The following is a 16,178-nucleotide window of genomic DNA, read 5'->3' on the forward strand; positions in this document are numbered from 1 at the left end:
TAATGGTAGTAAAACAAATAGGCCAAGATTACAACCATTCTACTAATGGATTTTATGCTTACATCAGTTGACATTTAAATATTGGTGGTCAGAAATATATATAGGAACTATAAAATGTTTTTTATTACCATTTAGTATCTAAGATGCTTCCACTTTAAAATCATTTGGGAGATTAAAAATAGTTTTGTAATCCTCTGAGTTACCTTCAAAGACTGTTAATTGTGCCCAAATAAAACTTACACAGCCAGTAAAGCCCTTTACATCAGAAGAACGTTTTGCTTTTGATTCCTCTGACTGCCAATTGTAGAGATTCTTTTTGAAAACTTGCTATGAAGTTAGTTCATGGGTTACCGAAGAATATCAAAGCTCTTACCTTTTGATTACATTTCCTTTTTAAAAATAAAATTGGTGTACCTAGTTTAATCACCTACGTAATGAACCAAATTCAGCTGATGCTCCATGATGAAATGTATAATAGTCATGTTTACACTATCTACAACTCTTGTTAGATGGATTATGGGGGTTTTAGTCAAGTTATGTTTCATGAAGAAATGGTGGATGGGGTCTTTGTGAAAGATCTATAGAGTTAGTAATGAAAACAAAATAAATATACAGTATATCATGCTTGCCAGTCTGCTCTGTGGCTACACAACTTATGTTAGACATCACCTTCACGTCAACAAGGTTGAATGGCTTTACACCCACATTTTAAGCAAAAATGCCTATAGAAAATGGATGGATGTGATGCCAAATGTGGCAGTTATTTCCATGTATAACATCCTTGAAATAAACTACAATGTGATGTTGGTACATTTTCATGAGAGTAGACATGACTTATAACTGGAGGATGTTTGTTACTCACAAGGATTTGCTATGTCAGTTAATGTGGGACAGTTAAGGTGGAGCTTGCCATTGGATATTCCACTAAGCAATTTAAAGATTCTCTACAGGCAAATGTACGCACATGCAACATCTGAGCTCAGTCATGGAAGTCAGAAATGAAAACAGATTCCACATGATGGCTCAACTGTCTCACTTTTAATGGTCATTAGTGGCCTGTAGACAAGACTCAACCTGCTAGGTAAACAACCAATTTGTTTGTTGTTTGACTTGTAAACAAGGGATAATTTATTCATTTGTTAATTTTGTTTCTTGCTTTAGCACTTTAGGTTGTATTTGTTCTCTGACTTAAACAACTTTTATCTAGACTCATTTAAACTGCAGTTTTCTTCAAAATCTGTAGCAAGATACTTTTGAATAACCTCAGTGTGGAATATCTCCAATGTCTATGACAGAGCCTGTTTTTTTTTTTTTTTTTTGGTTTTTTTAGTAAACCAAATGGTGTTTGGAACCCTATCTATCAGTAAAAAAAACTAAAAACTAATAAGTAAACAAATGGACAAATAACCCAAGATATACATTTTTTCTTCTTTTTTTGGGTAAAGATCAAATATTCACTAAGGCAATAATGCCAGCTTTCTTGCAGTTAATAAACTAGCTTTAAATACAATTTCAAAGAAAGAGATGCCACAACAGTATCTAAAGCAGGATCACCCGAATGAATGTATCATCAATGCACCTAATTTGACAATAAAATAAATAAACTGCATTTCCTTATGGTCATATTTCATATCCTAAACTGTGATAAAACCAGAATAAAGTAATGCCCACAGATGCATAATTTAAGTATGACAAATCCTGTCATTAAAGCATTGTTTACAAACTAGCCCTTTATGAGAACATAATTCAGATAAAATCTTTTAAAACAAAGCTTCTAACCAAGAGTGAACACACAATTGTTTTGCAGACAAAGCCAAGCTTAAACCTCCTTTAAAAATGTCTCCTTTGCTGTATGTTGAATAAGATTTATATATGAGGTAAGCCATAGATCTGGTTTATACTCTCCAATAAGAGAGAATAAAAGGGGGCTGTGGGGCTTCCCTGGTGGCACAGTGGTTGAGAGTCGGCCTGCCGATGCAGGGGACACGGGTTCATGACCCGGTCCGGGAAGATCCCACATACCGCGGAGCGGCTGGGCCTGTAAGCCATGGCCACTGAGCCTGCGCGTCCGGAGCCTGTGCTCCGCAACGGGAGAGGCCACAACAGTGAGAGGCCCACATACCGCAAAAAAAAAAAAAGAAAGAAAAAGGGGGCTGTGGGTTAAAGCCCTCTGTGTATATTCCTTTTTCATTAAGGACCATAAAGAAAGAAAACTGGATTAAAATGGCTAAATGTTCTTGGAACAATTCCCACAAATGCCAGTAATTATAGGTTTTGGTTTCTTTGGTTCTCATGGCTCTAATCTTTAATAGCTTATTACAATGTACAACACAGCATCGGGTACTTTCCATACAACACACATTTAACATCCTCACATTACAGACCAGGGGCCAAGATTATGGTTCAAATGCAGTTAGGTTTAAGCGATGCAATAGGAACCACAGGAAATGTGACAGCTGTCAAATACCACACTGTCCATGCTACTGAGATAGACTGTACCAGAAAGAGGTCAGCCTTTGAGACTTCCGTTTCTCATCTCTTACAATTCTACTGAGTCCACCTTTACTGAATGTGTATTTTATGATCAGCTTACAAGGGTTTTTGTTGTTGCTGGCGGTGGTGGTGTTTTTAACAAAAGCGTAGCATAAGCTGCCTGGAAGATTAGTAACTTTTTTTCTTAGAATTTCAGCAAAGTTGTTTGCAGGGATTCAAATAAGATTCTATGAGAATACTTATTAATCTGGGCCTGGGTTTCTAACCATTTATTAGATGGCAATAGAAAAGAACCTCTCTTTCTCTATGTCTAAGTATACATTGGAAAATCTATTTTATCCCCAATAATTGTACAAAGACAAAATGACATTGCATTCCATCATTTAAAATAAACACATCAGGGAATTCCCTGGTGGTGCAGTGGTTGGGAATCCACCTGCCAATGCACAGGACATGGGTTCGAGCCCTGGTCCGGGAAGATCCCACATGCCACGGAGCAAGTAAGCCTGTGCACCACAACTACTGAGCCTGCACTCTAGAGCCTGTGAACCACAACTACTGAAGCCTGTGCGCCTAGAGCCCGTGCTCCACAACAAGAGAAGCCACCGCAATGAGCAGCCTGGCAACACAATGAAGAGCCTGCTCGCCGCAACTAGAGATAGCCCATGCACAGCAATGAAGACCCAATGCAGCCAAAAATAAATAAATAAATGTTTAAAAAATAAAATAAACAGATCAAAAGCTTAAAATATTTCTACACTGGTATCAGAAAGAAAGACATAGTGTTTATGAGCTTGGGGTCACCTACTGCAAATTAAGGTCTATAAGATGAGGAGCTAACCTCTCCCTTTTTTTTTTTTTTTCCCAACACACTCATTAGGCAATGAAAAGAACAGGCTAAAGGCTTGAATACAGTTAACAGAATCTTTCGTAGAAACATGAGTCTCTATATTTCATATCAGATTGTGTTTTTTTTGTTTGTTTGTTTGTTTTTTGCGGTATGCGGGGCTCACTGCCGTGGCCTCTCCCGCCGCGGACCATAGGCTCCGGACGCGCAGGCTCAGCGGCCATGGCTCACGGGTCCAGCCGCTCCATGGCATGTGGGATCTTCCTGGGCCGGGGCACGAACCCGTGTCCCCTGCATCGGCAGACGGACTCTCAACCACTGCGCCACCAGGGAAGCCCTGGAGGGCATTTTTAAACAGGTGCATAGTTTTGAATAAAGATGGCTAACTAAAGCCTACCAATTGGTTGGAAGTAGAAATGATAAGAGAAAAAGAGGCAATTTTCTTTTTCAAACAGGTAACACAATGAAAACTTACCAGCTTTTCTTAAGAAATATTGACATTTAATAGTTATTGCACTAATCCCCGGAGAAATAATTGCTCAAAAGCAAGTGTTTTCTGTTTTGTTTTGTTTAATGAATTATTCATTTCTGACCAAATCACACTTTGCATTCATTTGAATGTTAAACCACATCCAAACAGTCTGTCGGGAATATCTTATTAATATAGACATGGAAGCTCTGTCAGTGGGGGGAGACATAACTAAATATCAAGATGAAATCTCAGATAAACTAGGGAAATCTTTAAAAGATGCACAGAGGGCTTATGGTATGGGAATCGCTGATTAAAACTAGAAGGAAAGTATTTAATTCAAAGAAGCATAAGTAAATCATTATCTGATTACCAGAAGCAACCTTAAAATAAACAAGTTTAAAATGGCATAAAGATTTGAAGCTCTTCATTAGGAGCTCAAAATTGCCAGAAAGATTTTCTCCATGCACTGTAAAAGAATACTTTCCCAAGGCTTGTTAGATGGATCACTCATTACATAAGATATTTACAGATGTGAGGCTAAAAATAGCTCCAAGTCAATTAATTTGGAAAATCTTACTTTTTAAAAGACTATTTAATACATTTTTTTTGTTGCAGAGTTTATCGAGTTTTATTATTCTAGGGTTGTCAAAACTTTTAATATGCTTATATTCCTTATGAATCTGAGAAAAAGCAGTGTTAGGAACGTCTTGTGGACAGGATTCCAAAGATGACTTCTTTAATAACAAGTGACAGATGTTTAATGTGGAAGAGTTACCTTAAAAACTGGAAATCTTAACTAAAATAACTTCATTCTAATGTAAGAAAGAAAGGGAAAGAAAGAAAGGAAGAAAGAAAGAAAAAGAGTTCTGTGGTGAGTAAACTATTTTACAGCTATTTCCATGAATTTTTACTCTCCTTTAAAGATAGAGTGAATGTCATTATTTAAATACAGGATCAGGTTCTGGGTCATAGCACTGTAGAAGATAAAGACACTGTCAATTTTCTTAACTAAAAAAACCCTGGTAGGGCTTCCCTGGTGGCGCAGTGGTTGGGAGTCCGCCTGCCGATGCAGGGGACGCGGGTTCGTGCCCCGGTCCGGGAGGATCCCACATGCCGCGGAGCGGCTGGGCCCGTGAGCCATGGCCGCTGAGCCTGCGCGTCCGGAGCCTGTGCTCCGCAACGGGAGAGGCCACAACAGTGAGAGGCCCGCGTACCGCAAAAAAACAAAACAAAACAAAACAAAAACCCTGGTAAGAAGAGCACCCAGAAGTCACAGGGAACCACTCATTCTAGTTCCTGTCTGTCTGTTGATTTGCTTTTTGTAAGGGTCTTCTAAGAACTTAAATCTGAAAGGAAGTAAAGCCATGATCAGAACAGCACTTGGGCTCCTTTATTCATGATGGCTGTCACTTACCTCTCCTAGCTTTTCTAATTCCCTTTACATTTTCTTCTCTCCTGTCTCTTCTTGAACCTCACAATTCTCCTTCAATGGTAATCATGTTCCAGACCAATAGGACGATACACTATTTTAATTTTACCTTCATCCTAGTAGAAGTTCTTAGCAAAAATAATAATAAAATGGTAAGATGCCATTGTAATGCATACTGGATTTAAAAGTTTTTACCTAATGTTATGGGGACAAAAACTTTAATTTGGACCCACGTTTACTATTCTTTCTATAAATCATTATCATGCAGCAAAACCCAAAATTTATTAGAATGATAGGGCTATGAGAGGCAAAAGTAGAAGGGGTTTTTGTTCATTCATATAGTTAATCAGCAAGTATTAGCTAGAGTCTATTTTATTCTAAGAAGCGTGGTAAGCACTGTAAGTATAAAAGTTAATAGAGCAAAATTCCCATTCTCTAGACGTGTCCGTTACTTGGAGGAAACACAGAAATTAAGAAATAATCAGAACAACGTAATTACTACAGTGATGGAAATGTGAACAAGATACTATGCCAGAAAGAGGAAGAAGCCCTGGGTATTGCTTGGAGAACTGAAACCTGGAAGTGACATCTACATAAAATCTAGTAATAATCATTAGGAGTTTCCGAAGTGTCCAAGAGTGAGACAGAAAAAGACTCCAGAGAGAGAAAAGTGATTTCAAGATAGGCAAAAAAACCCCAGCATGATGTTAGATGAAATCCGACTCCTGCCTAGCACCTGTGATCAGCTTAGCGTACACTGTTGCGGATGTTTGACCTGCCAGGCTTCCTGCTCTATTTACCTTCACCTGTCTTGCACACTGCCTGCTGCAAAATCGGTGCTCAATCTTGATGTGTAAGAAATGGTACCTCATTGTTTTAAAATTTATATTTCCAGCTAGTGATCCTAATCACCTTTCTCTATGTCTGTCTGCCTAAATGCAGGTATTTTACGCAACAGATAATCTGAATTACAGAGAAAGTAATCAAACCTGAAGAAACAATGATAGTAATGATGTAAATATTCAGTTTCCTGTGGACCATTCAACAATTTTAAAACCCAAACCTAAAATATCTTTTTAATTTCTGTAATTTTGAAAGCCCAGTAGCGGAAAACAAAGAGTGTGAGACTATTGATAAATAACAGAATAAATGACCTAAAAGTGCTTAAGGTTTTTGTAACACACAGTTGTATTCTTAGGTAAATTCATTTTCTATCTCTCGATTCTCCCTAGGAAGATGCATATCTAATTTTAAATGACTCTTTTATGCCCATCTTTTCAAGGTATTATTAAATATTTTTATAAAGATATTTCATAGAAATTTCAAATTCAGGGTATAAAAATAAATCCATTATCCTCACCTCTCAAAATCAAAACCAAAATGTCTATATTTCCTTTTTGAGCTAATGGCGGCATCATCTACACAACTGCCCAAATGAGCAACCCAGAAGTCATCCTGACTCCCACTGTCCCTGTAATTCACACAACCTATTACTCACAAAGCCCTGATGATTGTATCTACCTAATCTATCTCTATTCCTTCTGCTGTCATTTGAATCTTCTGGTTGATCTCTGAAACTTCAAATTTGTCCCATTGTTTCAAATCTCCTCACCTTCATCTATTAAAACCTATTATACCATAGTGATCTTTCTAAAACTTGGATAAAATCCCATCATCCCCTTCTTGAAAACTTTAAGGGGACCTCTGTACCTACAGAATGAAGTTCAAATTGCTGCGTATGGCATGCAAATTCTTGTGATCTGTGATTGGCTTTTTGTTCTGCTATAGCTTCACCTAACACCTGATCAAATGACAGGTTTTCTAGATGACATTTTGCTGTCTTTTCTTACTTGAAGTTTATTATACATATAACATATGAAGGTAGTTTTCATATGAATAATTCAACTAAATAGAGTAAACTTGGTAAGATACCCTTAAACACTGAATTCCTCTTCACCTTCTATTTCTTAGAAATAACAGCTATCAAACACTGGATGTGAATTCTACCATGTTTTGTCTTGCCTCCTGATTACTGTTCTTCTGTTCCCTCTGCCAGGAATGGCTTTCCCCCCTTTTTTTTAATGAATGAATGAATTAATTAATTGATTGATTGATTTTTGACTGCATTGGGTCTCTGTTACTGCGCATGGGCTTTCTCTCTAGTTGCGGTGAGCGGGGGCTACTCTTCGTTGCAGTGCGTGGGCTTCTCATGCGGTGGCTTCTCTTGTTGTGGAGCATGGGCTCTAGGGGCGCAGGCTCAGTAGTTGTGGCACGGGGACTCAGTAGCTGTGGCTCACAGGCTCTAGAGCACAGGCTCAGTAGTTGTGGCACACGGGCTTAGTTGCTCTGCGGCACGTGGGATCTTCCTGGACCAGGGCTCGAACCCATGTCCCCTGCACTGGCAGGGGGGTTGTTTACGACCTACTGTGCCACCAGGGAAGCCTGGCTTTCCGCTTTACTATAGGGAACTCACAAACCCAACAGCCTAGGCTCTAATGACATCTCTACAAAAGGACATTTCCTCGGTTGTGTGGAATTGTAGAGAAAATACTTTTATGTTTCTCTATGCTTAGGGTATTCTGAGCAAATAAACTGGAGCCTGGGTTAAAGTATATGCCTTTGAAAGTTAAAGGATGGACATATTTAGAGATATGTAGAAATTTATCTCCCTAGGGCTATGTGCTTCTATTTCAAAGAGAAATGAAACCCAAGAGCCATTCACTTACATTTCAAAGTCAAGTTTACATTATATTTACAAATTGTAAAACTTTGGAGAGATAGGTTCCTTGCCCTCTCTCAAGAGAGGAGGGTGGCAGCTGTATAGCGGTTCCCGTTTAAACTTCATGATTCATAATTTTGGAGTTCCTCTCCTCTGGTATAAATCCCTTCCCTTTGTACACACAGGCATAACCAACTGGCTCTCATCTCTTTGCTTCGGGTTGAGTACGGGATTTAGAGAAATAGTCTGTGTTTGATCCAGAAACGTCATTTTGCTTTCAGGATAGTATAGATAAATATAGATATTAGAAATTTATTAAATTGAGCAAATTAATGCTTCCTCCTCTATTCTCCCATAGGTACTTATTCATACCTCTAACAATAAACTTATCACATTGGTTTATTTGTTGCCCTTTAAATGTGAGTTACAAAATAATAGAAGCTTTCATCTATTAATCTTTGAGTCACAAGTTACTTGAGTGTTTCCTACCGACACAACAAAAGGAAACAAATATTCAGGTGTAATTTAATTCCTTGGAAATATTCTACAATGCCTCCAAATAAAAATAAAATTGGCATCATATATCTTTATAGCCAATCATTTTTTCCCATAGAAAACCAAAGTTTATATTAAATTTTTATTAAATTTATTTATAACTGAAACATATTGAATTTATATTCATTTCTTTATAAAACTCAGAAAACAAGAATCCATCAACCATGTGACATTCTACGGTACTGAGCTAAAATGGAGGATTAGGTGAGGGAGCGATCAAGATGAACAAGAAGAGGCAAAGAAATAATACTTCCTACTCCACCTCAAAAGTAAAAGTAGAGGGGCTTCCCTGGTGGCGCAGTGGTTGAGAGTCCGCCTGCTGATGCAGGGGACGCGGGTTCGTGCCCCGGTCCGGGAAGATCCCACATGCCGCGGAGCGGCTGGGCCCGTGAACCATTGCCGCTGAGCCCGTGCGTCCGGAGCCTGTGCTCTGAAACGGGAGAGGCCACAACAGTGAGAGGCCCACGTACCGCAAAAAAAAAAAAAAAGTAAAAGTAGGAAAACATTTTCACTTTTGAATTTAGGGTGGCAGAAATAGGAAGATGGTACCTTCTAGACAAAGTAGTAAAATTATCTTCAATAATATCACATACTGAAATAATCATTGGAACAAAAGAATTGTAAACAATATAAAAAGATTACAAACATGTCTTTCTTTATAATTGTTTATATTCCCGTATTCAAGTTAAAAAGTCTCTTTTGTTTTCATGCGAAGTAGAAATCAGGGTAGAATCATCTTCTTTTTATTCTACCTTGAGGTGGTTTTTGTGATACTCAAAATCAAATGCCAACTGTCATGAAAACATAATTAGATATAAATATTATTATTACTTCCTTTTATGGATTATTGCAAAAATTTAACATATGCTTACATCCATGACTAGGAAATGAAGTGGATTAAGAAAGTATTGTATGTCAATGAGAACCTTTTCTTTCTTTTTCTTTTTTTTTTTTAAAATAACTGGATTCTCTCTTTGGGAAAAAGAGACATTGACTACTACAGAGATTATCCGTAAATTTGTGCTGCTCACCCACCAGCCTAATCACTATTGTCAGGAAGTCAATTTGAGATCACAGGTCACAGCTTTAAATTCAAGTGTGGCACAGGGAATTTAATCAATATATGTATGCACATGGAAGAAAATATGATGCAAGCAAACCTATTTTAATAATACATTTATTTAAACAGGCTTAAAATTATTCTGGAAATGTGTTTAAGTGAAGATAATATTTGGGTTGTGTGCATTTTAAATTAACCTGTGTTAAATATGAGAAGATCTCCGACAGCTCATTAGTATAAGGCCTAAATAGTTTGCATTTTAGCTTCTGCCTCAAAAATTCTATTGAAACTGCTTTCTTAAAGGTCACCTATAACCTCCCAATTGCCAAATCCAATGGCCTTTTTTTAATTGATCTTCTTTGATACTGTTGCACTATTTGATAGCGCTCACATCTTCTTTCTTGAATGTATACTCTATGTTACAGAATAAAATGAATTCAAGACGTGTACCCCTCTAGAAATGCCTCACTGGGTGTATTATTTTTGTCCTTTTGGAATCCTTTTGGCGATAAATGTAAGCATAGACTAGGTGGAATTCATGAAAAGTTAATTAGCTATTGTATTATTCAGGCATTTGGGATGTCTCCTTTTCAAATATGAGCAATCATAGAGGATTTATCACAGAATTAAATGGGAAACTACACAGAGGTATTGTAATGGGTTAGCTCAGGGTAGGCAAACTACACCTACGGGCCAAATCCAGTCTACTGCCTTTTTTAGTAAACCAAAGTTTTATTTGAACATGGCCACACTCATTCACTTACACACTGTCCGTGGCTGCTTTGTTGCTACAAGGGCAAAACTGAGCAATTGCCATAAAGACCAAATTTCATGCAAAGTCTCAAATATTACTATTTACCTTCACGCAGAAAAAGTTCACAGGCCCCTGGGTTAGAGGATTAATTAAATGACCTGGGAAGGAACTACCCAACTTTTGATGCAAAGAAAAGGCATCGTTATTTTAAAGCTTCGTGCCAATATGAGAGGATGGTATGGAACTAGTTTTAAGCACAAGGTTCTTCTAGAGATGCCTGTTAAGGTATGACTTTCCTTTCTGGCACCTTCCCTCAAGAAAAAATGTGAGGGTTTCCCTGGTGGCGCAGTGGTTGGGGGTCCGCCTGCCGATGCAGGGGACACGGGTTTGTGCCTCGGTCCGGGAGAATCCCGCGTGCCGTGGAGCGGCTGGGCCCGTGAGCCATGGCTGCTGAGTCTGCGCGTCCGGAGCCTGTGCTCCGCGACGGGAGAGGCTGCGGCAGTGGGAGGCCCGCGTACCGCAAAAAAAAAAACATGTGAGAACCCAGAGTACTTAGTTATCTACAAAGATTCTAGAAGACCTCATACCATCTCATCCACGGTTCTGGCTTCCAGAGTACACACAAGCATGCAGAGCTTTATCTGGGGAAGGTGCCTTATCCTTGGAAGCCCAGTGTTGAGTGGAAGAAAAGGAAGGAAGAGTGATGTATGGTGTCTTCTCTTATAACTATTGCATCCCAATAAATTAGTCTATTTGAGAATCTCTATGTTGTGAGTAAAACTGATCTACTTTATTCCAAGCAAAAAGGGTGCTAGAAACCTTGCTGTAGTGAAGTTCCTGCAAGCTTTGTTGTACTTAATTTCTTCCAGGATTCTATCATACCTCCAACATTCTTACAGTAACCAATCCTTCCACTTGACCATTATTTCAGCTAGCCTAGGTGGGCTTGTCTCCCTTATAACCAAAAAATATTTGACATAAATGGACTTGGACTGACACAAAGGAGACTGAAGAATCATAGCAGGCTCTTACATGGTCCACTTTATATATAAGGATATGAAAAAACATTAACCCAAATAAAAGTTTAGTATTTTCACACTGGTCTTAGCTCAAGCTACTATAACAAAGTACCATAGACCGGGTTGTTTAAACAACAGTTCTGGAAGTCAGAAAGTGCAAGATCAAAGTGTCAACAGATTAGGTTCTTGGTGAGGGCCCCCTTTCGGGCTTGTAGACAGCTACCTTCTTGCTATGTCCTCACATGACCTTTCCTTACTCACATGAGTGAGTGGGAGAGAGCTAGATCACTCTGTGTTCCTCTTGTTATAAGGGCACTAATTCTATCATGAGGGCCATGCCTTCATGACCGAATCTAAGCCTAATTACCTTCCAAAGGTACCACCTCTTTATACCATCACACTGGGGGCTGGTATTTCAACATACGAAATCTGGGGGGACACAAATGTTTAGCCTATAACAACATTCATGGAGAAACTTTCACTTTGATTCAATATCTGTCATCAGATTATCCAGATATGTGTTAGTTCAATTGTTGTTATCCAACAAAATATTTTTTTCAGTGGAATTTCTATGGTACATAAGTAAAACCCCATTAGAGACTTTCAGAGGGCTTGATTTTGTGCTGAATGTCTAGGTTTGTGTTCATATATATAAAATCACAATATATTTTCTTAAAAACATATAATTTAAAAAATTGAGGTGTATTAATTATTTGAGATGTTTTAGACAATATTAAAAACACAATCTCCTATATCTAGAGAGGTCTGGCAGAAACAACATTTTAAAAATAATCCAATTCAATAATTCACTTCACCCTATGAGACTACATTCTCTTATTCCTGAAAATATACTTGAAAAATTTTCTTTAATAATTGACATTCAATCTTGTGAAAAATACGTTGGAGAAGTCAAATGTGTTCCCACTGTACATCTACCTACCTTATAATCATGAACAATACTCAGAACCCCTCAAGAAAGAGGCTTACTCAGCTGTTAAATGAAATGAGATTATTTCAAAGGTCCTTTCAAGCTATAAAATCTCATAATTGATAGAAGACTCTCAATAATGATCTGACCTGCAGATTTACTGTTTTCTGAAGCTTGTTATACAGTTTTTCAATTGACATCATCAACAAAAGAGAAATAAGTTACCATACCTTAGTCAATTTTCTCACAGTAGCTCAAGTCATCAACATCTAAAACTCCAATATTTTGTGCCTCTAATTTGATGAAATGATAAAGAGTTTTACTAGGATTTTCTATCTAACATTTCAAGTGGTATTGTATGTACAGGCAGTCGTTGTTATGCATATTTCTGAAATGCAGAGATTTATTACAGTTTAGTTAAATAACTCCAGTGTCCCAACAATAGGGTTCAAATTTCAGTTTCCACGGTATATCAACCATGAGTAAGCTCATAAAGTGCAAACTTCACTGCTAGCTCTTCTGACCACAAGTCACTACATAAACGAAAGATGTGCATCATGATAAATAACGATTTATGTAACTTCTTTCAAAGTCTGTGATTGGTCACCGTGCATTTGTTATTAAATTCATATACAGATAGCTAGCTTGTTGTGCTGACCCTCTGTCTCCCAGTGATAAATCCAGGTGCCATTTTACAAAAATGGATAATTAAGAGAGAAATTTAGTCAACAAAAATCACCTCACAACTGTCAGGGTGTTTACTATAAAAAAAACAGAAGACAACAAATATTGACAAGGATATGGGGAAGTTGGACCCTTGGACACTGTTGGTGGGAATACAAAATGGTGCGACTGCTATGGAAAAACGACTGCTATGGAAAAGAGTATAGAGGTTCCTCAAAAATTTGAAAGTAAAACTACTATATGATCCAGCAATCTCACCTCTAAATATTTATCCAAAAAAATTGAAATCAGGATCTCAAAGAGATATTAACACTCCTATGGTCACAGGTGCATTATTCACAATAGCCAAAGGTAAAAACAACCTAAAGGTTCTTTGACAGATGAATGGATAAAGAAAATTGCCATATAGACATAACGTGCAATACTATTCAACTCTTAAAAGTGAAGGAAAGTCTGCGATATGCAACAACACGGATGAATCTTGAGGACATTATACTGAGCGTAATAAGCCAGTCACAGAAACACAAATACTGCACGATTCCACTTATATGATGTATCAAAAGTAGTCAAAGTCATAAAGGCAGAGAACAGAACAGTGGTTGCCAAGGAAAAGGGAGAGGGGAAAATGGGGAATTGCTGTTCGATGTGTATAAAGTTTCAGCTATGCGAGATGAATACATTCTAGAGCTCTTCTCTACAACAGTGTACAATAAGGTACACTAAAAATTTAAGAGAAGAGATCTTATGTTGTGCTTTTACCACAATAAAATAAAATTAAAAACTCAATGAGCAGTAAAGAAATGGAAAGTGATGATGCTGGAAGTGAAACTCAAATTGAACATAAATGGAATTTTAGAAGGAAAAGATATCTGTGTGATTGTCAACATTTCCACCCTCTGCAACATGCAGCCAAAGGTACTTAGTGAAAGCAAACTTGCTGACATAAATGAGAAAAGTGGTTATGAAGAAAATGATGAAGGTGTCCCAGAGGAAGTGATGCTGGCAAAATATTTCACATTAAAGGAACTCTCACAGATATTTCATTACACTGAAAGCACAAAAAACAGATTGTTGGAAGTCGATCCAAACTTAGAAAGGAGTATGACACTTTAAAAGGCATTGAAAGGATGCCTGTTTCATAGCATAACTTATGTAACAAGAAGGCAAGGCCTGTTCTTGATGAGTTTTCATAAATAACTAAAACACATTAATTCTCAGTGTTTTTGATGTTTTAAATCACAGCATACTAAATAAATACATTTTACTATTTTTAAAATGTCCGTATTCATTTATAACAGACAGTAAGAGGATTTTTCATGTTTTGACTCCAAAATTTAAAGGTCATGGAACAATCATAATTTTTCCCATTGATTACTAAGATTTCTGCACAATTTCAGTTTGCATGGCTATTTTTACAGTTCTTTACCATCTGGCAAAGTGAGGACTGCCTGTATTAATTTCAGTAAATTTTACTGAATATATCCTGTAAGAATTTTCAACACATACAATAGTAGAATGACACTATAAACCATTTGGGAGGTAGAAAGTATTGAGGAGGACCTCTGACCAGAGTTGATACTTTGTCTGATTTTCATATGAACTTAAACTTTGTGGTCTGTTCAGTGCGTAAGAGACTATCCCTTTTAGAGCCACAGTAAGGTTTAAAAGTAAAAGAGCAGTTGAAGAGCTCTAGGGATTGAGTAAGCTAATTATCATTTCAATAGCAGTAACATCCTGGTTTAGGGTTTGAACACCTAAAATCCTAATATCTGACCCTCTGTCTCATCTTCTCTACTCCAGCATTTTTTTGAGTCTCATGTTTCTCATTTTTTCCTCCTCTTTCTCCCCTCACTCCTTCCCTTGACTCTTTTCCACCTAACCAGTCTTGGAATAGATCCACATCTTTATTATTGTTGTTTTTATTTAACATGTATTGTGTTTTTGACAAACCTTTGACTTTGATTCAATATCTATCATCACATTACATCATACAGCATATTGCTCAGAATAGACAATAATTCCTAATTATCCTCTCTCTCTCTCTCTCACACACACAAATCAACACAATAAATAACATCTTAGAAAAAGTGTTTTTCCTTGTATATGACCCTCAGTCGATTTCCCCCCCTGTGTTTCCATGGCACTGGAATTATATGCATTAAATGAAACTCATTTCCCAGCATTAACTCTTCAATACTTAAACAATTCTCTTGACACACAGGTTAGAAAGATTTTAATTGCATGCATCAATCTGGGTCCAGTTCATCACAATCACCAAATCCTACAAACATAATTGGCTTCTGGGAACGTGCACAGTATTAACCCTCTAACAGTTCACTGTGCATTTTGGCAAGCAATTATGTTTCTAATGTGCTAATTGGAAGGATAAAGACATGAAAAAATATAAACATTGAAAAGCTAACTGTAAGTTCCCATGTAAATATATAAAATACTGTAATATGAAGTCATATATTCCAGAAAAATATATACCATTCATTTGCTAGTACAGTATTAAGTTGGGGCACTCTGCATGAGAAATTGACAAGATATGTAGAAATTGGCCCAGAAAAATGTGTATTTCATACTCTGATCTATATGACTTTGACCCCTTGTCTGAGAAATGAAGAGACTAACTTTATTGGTAACTAAGTCAATTTCTAAATACATACGGTTTTCTGAACAAGTTCTTTAATTAATCTTAAAAATAATCTTTTTTCCCCCTAGACTCCCACATACTACCCTAAGTACTGATTATTTTGATAGCATACCTCAAATAAAATCTAAACCAAAATTATAAAGCAAAGTGCCTTTAGTTCATTTTCCCCTTTTATTACATCTTGTAAAAGAAACTGCTTTTAATCTGATGGCCTTCCTTAGGTTGTATTCTATTAGAGGAAATTGGACCAGAATTGATCTGGGTAGCAAAATTTATCATTACCCACAGAAAACGGACAATGATATGTGATTAGGCTACATATGCCCATCACTGCCTTTTTCAAGAGCAAGACTTGAATAAAAAAGCCTGGATCCAATGAATCAATAACAGTAAAAGCAAAATTGGAGAGCTGTCAAATCAATTTAATTCCTCTCTTCTGATCAAGTGGCATCCAATCACCTAAAGCACAAAGTTAATAATCGAATTAGATTGCTTTTGACTCCTTTTACGGGAGTCAAAACACACATCTGACTGTGACATTTTATATACTCAACTTTGAAAA

The sequence above is a fragment of the Lipotes vexillifer genome, unplaced genomic scaffold, assembly GCF_000442215.2.
Source record: "Lipotes vexillifer unplaced genomic scaffold, Lipotes_vexillifer_v1.1 scaffold81, whole genome shotgun sequence".
Taxonomy (NCBI): Eukaryota; Metazoa; Chordata; class Mammalia; order Artiodactyla; family Lipotidae; genus Lipotes; species Lipotes vexillifer.